We start from the raw sequence: 13,133 nt of genomic DNA on the forward strand, positions 1-13,133 counted from the left end.
GAGAGGGCCAAGTATGCTGCCCTGGGGAACACCAATGTTGATGGGTAGGGTGGGAGAAATTGTATTATTCACAGAAACATATTGGAGCCTGTCAGTAAGGTAGGATTTGAGGTATTTTAGGGAGTGTCCTCTGACTCCATAATGATGTAATTTAAGAAGAAGGTTTTGGTGGTTGACAGTATCAAAAGCTTTACGCAGGTTCACAAACAACCCAACAGGGAACTCATTTTTATCAAGAGCTGTATGAATCGAGTTAAGCATACTAATAAGTGCATCGTTAGTGCTTTTTTTGGGTCTGAAGCCATATTGGCAAGGGCTAAGTATATTGAGTTTGGCTAGATATGAGTAAAGCTGCTTATAGATTAGTTTTTCAAAATTTTTTGACAAGTTTGGCAGGATTGATATAGGTCTGTAGTTGTTAACATCTGTGAGATCACCACATTTGTGGACAGGCGTTACTCTCGTTTTTTTTTAGAATATCTGGGAAGATTTGGAGTTCAAGTGACTTCTTGAAGAGCAAAGCAATAGCAGGGGCTAAAGATCTGGAGGCTTTTTTGTAAATTAAAGTTGGTATTAAATTAAAGATATTAAATAAGGTAGGACTGAGGACATCTCCCTGCGGGGTGCCTAGTTATCCATTGATGGATAACTTAGGCACCTCCTGCAGAGTGCCTAAGTTATCCATCCTTAGCTGGACCATCTCTGTGAATTACATAATTTATCAGTATTGTGCAGCCTGTGATCCCCGCCTGGCTAGATACTGATACCTAGGTAATTGTAAACATATATATTTTCAATTGGGATTTATATATGTCTATGGTAAAGTATTTAAAATGAAGCTTATGTTTCTGTCTTTCTTAAGACATATAAAACATTTTTTGTTTATTAACGAATTTACGTGAAATATACATTGATGTGAGAGAGAGAGAGTAGCTCCGTCGATCGATCAAATATCTTCGGTTTTACTTAAAATATTTGTCTGGTAGGTATCTTACATATAGCTTCCATTTCTGTATTTATTCTGACTAATAATTTTGGTTTAATAAGTTATCAAGATGTTTTCAACGATATTCTTCCGGCGTTCGTCTATTCCAACATGGGATGACCATTTTGAAAACGCGATACATTGGTTAACCCAACTGATACTTGGGTCTGTTTCCATTATTCTTCAGAACGCTTTAGTGTATATATAATTTTTTGGAGTTATAAATTTCCAATTTAAGTGGGTAATTACTTAAAATTAAATTTTTTTATTTACCCTGTATTTAGGTTAATAGTGCATAAGCGATATGCCTCCTTCATCACTATTAAATCCAAACTAAACTAAGTCCAAACTTTGGACTAAAAACCAAAGTTGGGAACATTAGTGAAATACCATCATGGTATTCAAGAGAACCTCCCATGCCCTTGCACCACCCATAGCTTTGCTGTGGGTGGTGCAACCCTTGCTCAGACCTTGACAAAAGTGAGTTTCCGATTGGACTCTTCATTGACCTGAGAAAGGCTTTTGATACCATAACTACCTCTTAATTAAAATCCACCATTAGAGAATCCGTGGCCTTACCCTGAACTGTATCCGATTTTGTACCCCCAAAATGTTTTCAATCCTATTATAGTGACAGACACCAATATGTAGCCATCAATGATACATCCTTTCCCACTGTACCGTAGGGGTGCCGTAGGGCAGTATCCTAGGACCTCTCCTATTTCGTATATACATCAATGATCTGCCTAATGTCTCTAACATGCTTAAAAAAATCCACTTGTGTATGTCAACCAACAAACTCACACTAAACATAGAAAATCATTTTACTTAAATAAATAAATAAATAAATTGTTAAAATGTCTTTTTTTTTTTTTTGGTCAGGCTGAGTGAAGCAATGAAAGGCGATTTTGTTTTTATTAATAAACACTTTACTCCCCGGCGGACACAAGATCGTGTCCGCCGGGGGTCACTTGAAACTGCCCGAGTAGACATATTTTTTTGTCTGACGAACAAATATTTCTATAAAATTCAATTCATATCCGATCGACTTGGGGATAGTATGAACATGTTTACCATAAAATTTACGTTTTTTCTAAAAGCCACATCGCCTGTTTGGGAGAACGGTTTATCTTGTATCTTTGTGTTAAGACTATTGTAGATCGCCGAGGTGCTGTAACGGGTAACACTTCGCCCAATTCCCATATTCTTGCGAGTGGGCCGCGATCATGATTCTACATTTATATGCATATGTCCGTGTAGGAAATTTTATTGCGATCTCAAAGATATCAAATTTGACGCTGTAGGACCAATGTGGAGTTGAAAACCCTGAAAAGAATGGAAACATCTCTTCGCTGTTTGGAGCTCACGGCTAGTGATCCACTTAGTTTCTTTATTGGTAGTGGTTTAAATCACAGTTTGGTGACATTTTATACATATGTCCTTGTAGAACATTCTATTGCGAACACATTGGTACAAAAATGAAATATGTACATCGAAAATTAAGGTCAGCACAGTGAAAAGTAAGTAAGTAATTATCAAAAGAAGGCACCAAACCGGGAAGGCTATGTAGCACCATCAAATACGCAAAATAATCAGAGGGCGCTAAATATCACCAAGGATGCCAATACGAGAACAAAAACGCATAAGGCGACCGATATCAAAAGTATCCGAGTCACCAAGAATTCTATCGAGGGACAGGTGACCGCGAGGGAAGGTCGGAAAGCAAGACATACGCTCGTCCTGGAAGTCAGGACATTCAAGAAGGACATGCACGACCGTAAGAGGGACAATGCAACTAGGACAATAAGGAGCAGGGCGGCGCTCCATCAAGTGACCATGGGTTAAGCGAGTATGGCCAATACGCAACCTCGCCAGAGCTGTTTCCCACCGCCGGTTACGGTGGAAGGAGGACTGCCACGAGGAAACACAACATTTAAGAGTACGTAGCTTGTTACCAGTAACAGACAACCAAGAAGCCTGCCAACGGGTAAGGACTGAGGAATGGATAACCGGGTAAAAGTCGGAATACGGAATGCCCTTACGAGAGATGGGACAAGAGCGGACAGCTTCCTTGGCGGCAGCATCCGCACGCTCATTTAAAGACACACCAATATGGCTGGGAACCCAACAAAACTCAACCGACTTAAATTTACTATGAACGAGAAACAGCCAATGCTGGATCTCGACAACCACTGGATGAACTGGATTAAAGGACCCGAGAGCCATGAGGGCACTACGAGAGTCAACAACAACTACAAAGGAAGACTGACAACGAGAAAGTAGGAGACGAAGAGCATAGAGAATAGCATAAAGTTCCGCTGTAAAGATGCTAGTCTCCGGAGGCAAGCGACACATATAAGTGCGATCAGGAAAAACAACAGAGTAGCCAACACCGTCCGCTGACTTAGACCCATCGGTGAAGACAGAAACGGAGCGGGAGTGAGAAGAAAAGTGCTCGAGGAAAAGGCGTTTTAGAACCGTAGGAGGGGTAAAAGCTTTAGTGATACGGGTCAAGGAAGTACAAAACCGCGGAAGAGGGACCCTCCACGGGGGCAAAGAAGGAACAACACGAGGAGAAACATCAGAAATACTAACGGAAAGAGAATCCTGCAGGCGAGATAACCGGACAGAAAGAGGGAGTTGGTGAAGAGGAACAGGAACCGCAGGAGGGGTAAAAGTTAAAGCACGACAGAGGCGAGAGGAAGGATGTTGCAAGGACCGCGCAAGATAGCGAAGACAGTAGCGATCACGGCGGTCCTGGAGAGACAGGAAGCCAGTGTCAACATACAAGCTAAGGACGGGAGTCGAACGAAAGGCACCAGAACTGAGGCGCAACCCAGTATGGTGCAAAGCATCAAGACGGCGAAGAGTAGAAGGAGAAGCAGACGAGTAAGCAGGGCAACCATAATCGAGCTTAGACAGGACGAGAGAAGAATGTAAAGCAAGGAGAGTGCGCCTATCTGCCCCCCAAGAAGTATGGGACAAGACCCGAAGGAGGGTAAGGGCCTTAGAGCACTCAACACGGAGGTAAGAGATATGGGGAGACCAAGACAAACGAGTGTCAAGGAATAACCCCAAAAGCTTCGCGGAATCGTTGTATTCAAGGGGATGACCATAAAGTGACAAAGAGGGACGAAGAACAACCCGTTTCCGCGTAAATGTCATGGCACAAGTCTTAGAAGTAGAGAACTTGAAGCCATGATCAGTGGCCCAAGACGACACGGCATAAATTGCAAGTTGAAGCCGGCGTTGAAGGAGAGGCGAATCATCACCCTGACAACAAAGGGTAAGATCATCGACATAGAGAGCGGAGAAGACACCAGAAGGAAGAGAGGAAAGAAGACCATTGAGGGCAACCAGAAAAAGAGTAGTGCTCAGAACACTACCCTGGGGCACACCTTCGTATTGCTGAAAAGAGGGAGAGAGAGCGGTACCAAGGCGCACCCGAAAGGAACGACGAGAGAGGAAGCTGCGGAGAAAGAGAGGGAGATGACCACGAAGGCCAAAAGAATGAAGTTGAGATAGGATATGATAACGCCAAGTGGTGTCGTAAGCCTTTTCCAGGTCAAAAAGGACGGCAACAACGGAGGTCTTCGCAGCAAAAGCAGTACGAATATAGACCTCCAAGTTCACCAGGACATCTGTCGTGCTGCGGCACTTGCGGAAACCAAATTGAGAAGGGGAGAGGAGGTGATGGTGTTCCAGGAACCACATCAGACGAACGTTAACCATACGTTCAAAAAGTTTGCAGACACAACTTGTGAGAGCAATAGGGCGAAAGTCCTCAGGGGAAGTACCCAGAGACCCCGGTTTGCGAACAGGGAGGACAACGGCATCGAGCCAGTCCTCAGGGACTGACGACGACTCCCAGATCCGATTATACAGACTCAGTAAATACTGAGAACGTGCTCGGAGGGAGATGGCGAAGCATCTCATAATGAATACCATCGGAGCCCGCCGCCGTAGAACCGCAGAGGGCCAGAGCAGAACGAAGTTCAGAGAGAGAGAAGGGATCATTATAGGGAAGCTGAAGATGAGTGCAGAAATCTAAAGGACGAGACTCAAGGACAGGTTTACGAAGAAGGAAAGATTGGGGAAGATGAAGACCAGAGCTAACAGAAGAAAAGTGGGAACCCAGTTCGGAAGCGACCTGCAACGGGTCCACCACAAGAGTATCATGGAGGTGAAGGACCGGTGAAACATCGGGAACGAACTTACCCGCTATCTTGCGGATACGCTTCCAGATCTGGGCCAGAGGGGTTTCGGACGTAATTGTTGAGACATAAGATGCCCAACATTCACGTTTAGCCGTACGGATGGCCCTACGGGCCACCGCACTCGCTTTCCGAAAGAAAAGAAAAGAATCGGTCGTCTGCCTACGGCGGTGCCTCTTCCAGGCTGCACGCTTACAGCGGACAGCCCGAGCACAGTCCGCATTCCACCAGGGAACGCACTTCCGTGGACCCCGAGAGGAAGAGCGAGGAATAGAGCGGAGGGCAGCGTTGAAGACAGTGTCATGAAAAAGGAGGAGAGCGCGAGAGAGAGGCAGAAGGGAGAGGTCAGAGAGAGCAGCACTGAGGATAAATAGGGTCCAGTCTGCCTTAGCAAACTGCCACCTAGGGAAAGAGAGGGAAGGGCGAAAAGAGAAAAAGGAAACAAGGATGGGGAAATGATCACTTCCATGGAGGTCATCAAGAACCTGCCACGTGAAATCTAAGTAAAGAGAAGAAGAGCAGAGAGAAAGATCAAGACAAGAAAGGGTGCGAGTCCGAGAGTCCAAATGAGTGGGCTCACCAGAATTCAGAAGAGACAGGGAAGAAGATAGGAGAAACGGCTCAAGGAGGAGACCCCGGGTATTCGTCAGAACGTCACCCCAAAGAGAATGACGACAATTGAAGTCACCCAGCAGGAGCACAGGCTCCGGCAAGGAGTCTAGGAGGTGTTTCAAATCAGGAAGAGAGAGCGGGACAATCGGGGGGAGATAAATGGAACAAACTGTGTACCATTTCCCCACAAAGATACGAGCAGCAGAACAATGGAGAGGCGAAGGAAAAAGTAAAGGAACAAAGGGAACATCTGCACGAATCAAGAGAGCAGAAGAATTAGAAGCCCCAGCAATGGCTGGGGGGGGGAGAGAAAGGAATAGCCACGAAAACGACCAGGACGAGCACCAAGCATTGGCTCCTGGAGACAGACACAAAGGGGCGAAAACCGCGAAATCAGAAGTTGGAGTTCGAGGAAATTGGCGTAATAACCTCGAACGTTCCATTGAAGAATGGACAACGACGGGAAGAGAAAGGACAAAAACAGAGAACAAGGAAGAAACAAAGGCGAAAGAGCAACAGAGCACGTTAAAGAATATCAGGGTCGGGATCAGGGTCAGCAAAGTCAGGGTTAGGGGGCATGGGTAAACTGAGCAAAGACGGAGGGAAGGAAACGGGAGAACAGATCAGAGGTGGGCGGGCGGGGTCCGGAGGAGGAGGAGGAAGAGGAGGAGACAACGGAGAGGAGCAGTCAAGGACAGCAGTAGGAAGAGGGGGAGTAGGAAGAGGGGGAGTAGAAAGAGGGGAGCGCACCCCAGCAAGAGCAGCAACCGAAAGGGAAGCAGGGGCCAAAGAAACCTCCATAGCAGGAACAGGGGGCGCAACCACTGAAACGGGAGGGGAAGGAGCAACAGAGCCAGAAGTAGGAGCTAAGGAAGAAAGCGAAGCCTTCTTACCCGCCGGGGAAGAGGAAGGAGAGGAGCCAGGCTTACGCTTCTGACTTAAAGAGACAGGTGTCCCAGCAACTACGTACCGGGCAACGGATTCCAGTGTCTCAACAGGAGAAGCCGAACGAGAGCACACACGACGGCCGTTAGGAGAGCGATGGACATCCGCCTGCACCGACAGGCGGCGGGGAGAGCCGATAGATGGAGGAAGAGGATGGGAAGGAGGATCGGAGGGGGACGAGGAAGAAGACACAGGAGACATGACAGACCGGGTTGAAAGAAGGGGAACCCCAGACAGAGGACCAGGAGGGGGACCCCTCGGGAAAGAACTCAAAGGAACAGAGGAGGGGGCAGTGGGCGTATCAGGGTCCAAGGCCCGGAAACGGTTGAGAGTCTGAGGAAGGGGGGAAGGACGAGGAGAGGAAGAGCGCAACACGCGAGCATAAGAGATGTTAGTATAAGGCGGGAGCCGGCGAACCTGGCGCCTCGCCTCAGGAAAAGACAAACGCTCCCGGTGCTTCAGGTTAAGGACGGCCGCCTCAAGCTTGTAATGGACACAGGCACGGGAGAACGTAGGATGGGCCTCACCGCAGTTGAGGCAGCGAGCTTGGGGAGAAGTGCACTCCGACTTAGAGTGACCTTCACTCCCACACAAAGGACAGAGAGAGACAGTCCCAGAGCAGCGGAGGGCACCATGCCCAAACCTCCAGCACTTATTACAAAGTCGAGGAGAAGGAATATACTCCTGGACAGAGCACCTAGCACCAGCAAGAATGACAGAGGATGGAAGGGTCCTACCATCAAAGGTGATCTTCACAACGCGAAGGGGTTGACGGCGACGACCACGAGGGGGACGAGTAAACGAGTCAACCTGGAGGACAGAATGGCCTTGGGCATCAAGGATATGCCGAATATCATCGTGGCAATCCTGCAGATTCCGAACACCGGTTGCAACATGGGGTGGGAGGAGAATAGTGCCAACACTGGAATTCATCTGAACGTTCTTGGAGACCCGAACAGGGATCTCGCCAAGGCAAGATAAGGCAGCCAAGCGGGAAGCCGCATCCTGAGAAGGAGCAGCAACGACACGTGTACCGAGACGAGTGGGGTTGAAAGTAACACACGCATCCACGGAATCTACAAGATGCCGATGGAGGGAGAAATCGTCAGGAGGCGCAGAATCAAGAGGGAGGAGATCAAAGTATTTGGCCCATGAAGCAGGACCAAACAAGGCCTGATACGCATCAGCACGGGAAGGAATCGAGCGAGTGCGGTTGGGGCGCGAACGGCGGTGAGAACCCCTAGAGAGAGAGGGGTCAAAAGGCGCAGTAGTCACAACGAAAGACTTAGCCACACCAGGGGACGAAGTGGTCACCACCGGGGGCTGGAGGCTCGACCCAACCTCAGAGGAGGGAGGGGAGCTGGGGGAAGAAGTCAGGACAGTCAAAGGAGGAGCAAGGTCGGGGCCCAACGCAGCGGGAGCTACAGAGCCTGGTCTTCCAATACAGGCCGACTCGGGGGCTTGGTCGCCCACCCCACGAGCCTGAGAGGGTACAACGGAAACATTCAACGACATAGAGACGAAAAGTGACAAATTCATCCACGAATGTGCCCCCATACCCACCATGGAGCCACAATTAGAGGCAGGACACCCAACAGGAAGCTATCGCTGATCATGCCGGGGCCCCCTAGGGGTGCGTCGTGAGTATACGCCCCACAAACGCCATCTTAAGAACCGTCAGTCCGTCGAGATCGGGTTCGGCGACGAAAGGGGGATTGACAATAAAAGGTTCCCCTCGCTCGAGACGTCGGGTACTACAGTTCTACGGGTGCAAGAGTATGCCTCCTCAAGCACCCGGGCGTCAAAATAGAAGAAGTCCAAAGAAAGAATCCAAAACAAGCAAACGGTCGGCAGGAAACGACAAGCAGATAGGAGAAGAGGGGGGAGAAAAACGAAACATAAGGAAAAGGAAAAGCGATCCGGCACAATTGGAGAAGACAGCAGCAGGAGTGCAAGGCCAGAAAAGGACAGAGGACTGCCCAACGGAGCATCACACTCCGGCAGCCGTCCACCAAGCCCCCTCACGACGCCAACGGGCCGGAAGGGGAGGGGGAGCACAGTGAAAAGAGTATACACTTTTCCGTGTTGCCGCTCGATCGCCCGAAACTGTGATTCCGCTTGGAGCAAGTTTTGGTCCTGTTTGTAGAGAGAATTAATTAATTATTAATTAAAGCAGCCAAATGTTGCTGGCAAATGGTGCTGCCTTCAGGTGTGGTGCTGCCTTCAGGTGTGGTGCTGCCTTCAGGTGTGGTGCTGCCTTCAGGTGTGGACCTGCCTTCAGGTGTGGTGCTGCCTTCAGGTGTGGTGCTGCCTTCAGGTGTGGTGTTGCCTTCAGGTGTGGTGCTGCCTTCAGGTGTGGTGCTGCCTTCAGGTGTGGTGTTGCCTTCAGGTGTGGTGCTGCCTTCAGGTGTGGTGCTGCCTTCAGGTGTGGTGTTGCCTTCAGGTGTGGTGCTGCCTTCAGGTGTGGTGCTGCCTTCAGGTGTGGTGCTGCCTTCAGGTGTGGTGCTGCCTTCAGGTGTGGTGCTGCCTTCAGGTGTGGACCTGCCTTCAGGTGTGGTGCTGCCTTCAGGTGTGGTGCTGCCTTCAGGTGTGGACCTGCCTTCAGGTGTGGTGCTGCCTTCAGGTGTGGACCTGCCTTCAGGTGTGGTGCTGCCTTCAGGTGTGGTGCTGCCTTCAGGTGTGGTGTTACCTTCAGGTGTGGTGCTGCCTTCAGGTGTGGTGCTGCCTTCAGGTGTGGTGCTGCCTTCAGGTGTGGTGCTGCCTTCAGGTGTGGACCTGCCTTCAGGTGTGGTGCTGCCTTCAGGTGTGGTGCTACCTTCAGGTGTGGTGCTACCTTCAGGTGTGGATCAGCCTTCAGGTGTTGTTCCTCTTGGATGATCTTGTCCCTCTCTGTCTCACACCTGTAAGAATGATATGATTGATGGGAAACAAAGTGCAGGCAAGACAATGGAGGCCAGTAGTAATCAGCTTGTCAGTACACAACTTTTGCCCGTGCTTCAAAAGAGCCAGGATTCCACTATTATTTTTGGGTGATAAGTGCTTCTCTTCAATAGTGTACTTGTTAGGATCCTGTAATATATAAAATATTTAATGGGATTTAAGACATTTACAAATTTGTCTGAAAATACTAAAGAAATTAGAATACATAAATAATGAAAATTTTTGATAAAAGTTATTTATTTATTTATTTATTTATATATATATACAAGAAGGTACATTGGGTTTGTGAGAATACATTGGATAGTACAGTAATTACATTCTTGTAAAGTCACTAGTACGCGCAGCGTTTCGGGCAGGTCCTTAATCTAGCAGATAATTTTAAGTAGGTAATTTCAATCAGAATTGATAAATGATAAAGATACATTACAAGAGAAAAATGAGATGAGAGAGATCAGTAAGTATATTAAAGCACATTGTTATATTAAAGCTCTGATTGATTACATTGACAGCTTGATTAGTAATTTAAACAAGATTAATAGACACCATACAGCAGATTGACAGCACATATAAGACAGCAATGATCACAATGGTAAAGATGTTCAGAATGGGTACATAAAGATTGGGAGACTGGGTAGCAAAAGATACAGATAAACAAGATTTATAAACACCATACAATAGAATGGCAGCACATATAAGATAGGGCAATAGGGCGAAAGTCCTTAGGGGAAGTACCCAGAGACCCTGGTTTGCGAACAGGGAGGACAACGGCATCGAGCCAGTCCTCAGGGACTGACGACGACTCCCAGATCCGATTATACAGACTCAGTAAATACTGAGACGTGCACGGAGAGAGATGGCGAAGCATCTCATAATGAATATTTCTTATGGGGAAATTAGCTTCGGAATGCGAGTTTTCGGAATACGAGGCGTCTCCAGGAACCAATTAAACTCTTAAACTGAGGTATGCCTGTATATCAAAAATCAAAATCAAAATCAAAATCAAAATGTTTATTTAGGTAAGGTACATACATAAAAGAGATTTTACAAAAAGTGGTGGATTTATAGTTAGGGCTAGTACATACAATGCCTAAAGCCACTATTACGCAAAGCGTTTCGGGCATAAAAAACTTAAATGACTAAAGCTTAGTACTAATTGAGCATAAAGAGTAAAATGAAAACATGGAAAGAAAACATAGCTGAGAAAGCAGCACAAATACAATTCTGTCGACAAACAGCGCTTTTTAAAAATAAAACAGACATTGGATAAAATTAGAGGGGTAAGGTAGGTTACAGGGAATTTATTAGGTATAGCTTCGTTTTAATCTTAAACTGGTTGAGAGAGATACAGTCTTTAACATGGTTGGGAAGGTCATTCCACAATCTGGGTCCCTTGATTTGTAGAGCATTTCTAGTTTGATTAAGTCGTACTCTAGGAATATCAAAACTGTATTTATTTCTGGTGTGGTGCTCATGGGTTCTGTTACAACCTTCTATGAAGCTTTTATGATATATATATATATATATATATATATATATATATATATATATATATACATATACAAATATGTATGTCGTACCTAGTAGCCAGAACGCACTTCTCAGCCTACTATGCAAGACCCGATTTGCCTAATAAGCCAAGTTTTCCTGAATTAATATATTTTCTAAAAATTTTTTCTTATGAAATGATAGAGCTACCCAATTCATTATGTATGAGGTCAAATTTTTTTTATTGGAGTTAAAATTAACGTAGATATATGACCGAACCTAACCAACCCTACCTAACTTAACCTAACCTATCTTTATAGGTTAGGTTAGGTAGCCGAAAAAGTTAGGTTAGGTTAGGTAGTCGAAAAACAATTAGTTCATGAAAACTTGGCTTATTAGGCAAATCGGGCCTTGCATAGTAGGCCGAGAAGTGCGTTCTGGCTACTAGGTACGACATATATATTATTAAATATGACCGAAAAAGTAAGATTAATAATTCTAACACGAATTTTCTCGATCTTTCGTACATTTCTTTTCACTGTTGGTGGTAATTCAAAAATCAATTCTCCAAAATGCATTTTTATTTCTAGTCTGACGCGACACTTGAGCGCGTTTCGTAAAACTTATTACATTTTCAAAGCCTTTAGTTTACACATACACAACTGAATAGAACTTACACATCTCCGATTTGTTTATATCTACATTTGAGTGAGGTGGTATTAATAGGGTATTAATTTCATCAACACAAGACAGAACACGAAACAATGGGTATTGAATGGAAGTGATTGTAGAAAGTCTATTGGTCCATATTTCTTGATGCTTCTATATTGGAGCGGAGTCTTGAGGTGGGTAGAATATACTTGTGCATTAATTGGCTGTTGATTGCTGGTGTTGACTTTTTAATGTGTAGTGCCTCGCAAACGTCAAGCCGTCTGCTATCGCTGTATCTATCGATGATTTCTGTGTTGTTTACTAGGATTTCTCTGGCGATGGTTTGGTTGTGGGAAGAGATTATATGTTCCTTAATGGAGCCCTGTTGCTTGCCCTCTTGGGGACTGTAAGCTCCAAAAAACCCAGTATATAGGCAAGACAACAACATCTCTCTCTAGGCATTTAACGATGCATAAGCAACAGGGCAGGGATAGTAAACATATCCTTGAATCCCAAGGCCATTCAATGCTCCAGATTGATATGTTACTCGACCTCCCTCGTGGTCATCCTGGCCAGTCTCTTTGCGCCAGTCTCTTTGCGTAATGAAGATCACTTTTGATAGTCGGTCCCTTCCGTCTTCCGTAATTCTTGCTGGTGCCAGATGCTCCTGAAGGAGCATCTGTTCTCCTCCCTCTACAATAGGTGCTGGAAATTTTGGCATGGTCCCTTCAAATGCACAAGTGCCGTGTCTCTATGCCCCTTGTGTGGATACTCAGGTCATTATAAGACAGTGCTTTTCTTCCCAAGCTCACTGCATCAATTGCAGTGATCCCCACTCTACCTTCTCCCGCACATGTGTGCAATACAAATTTGAGGAAGCTATCCTTAATTTGAAACATCAGAATCATTTATCTTTTCTCGAGGTGAGACGCCAAGTACGCCATCTTTTATCTTCCTCTGGCATGTCTTATACTCGTATATTGCGTTCCACTTGTCGCCCTCTCCCACTTTCTCAGTTTTACAACTGTTTCCGGGCCTTGGACCTGGACACCACCGCCACCACCACCACCTCACTTGCTCTATTGAATTCTGGGCCAGAGGGTTTTCCTCCTGGTTCTCTGTCTGGTGTCTCCCTTCCCTTCCTTCCTTCCTTCCTTCCTTCCTTCCTTCCTTCCTTCCTTCCTTCCTTCCTTCCTTCCTTCCTTCCTTCCTTCCTTCCTTCCTTCCTTCCTTCCTTCCTTCCTTCCTTCCTTCCTTCCTTCCTTCCTTCCTTCCTTCCTTCCTTCCTTCCTTCCTTCCTT

Source organism: Procambarus clarkii, chromosome 38, assembly GCF_040958095.1.
Source record: "Procambarus clarkii isolate CNS0578487 chromosome 38, FALCON_Pclarkii_2.0, whole genome shotgun sequence".
NCBI lineage: Eukaryota > Metazoa > Arthropoda > Malacostraca > Decapoda > Cambaridae > Procambarus > Procambarus clarkii.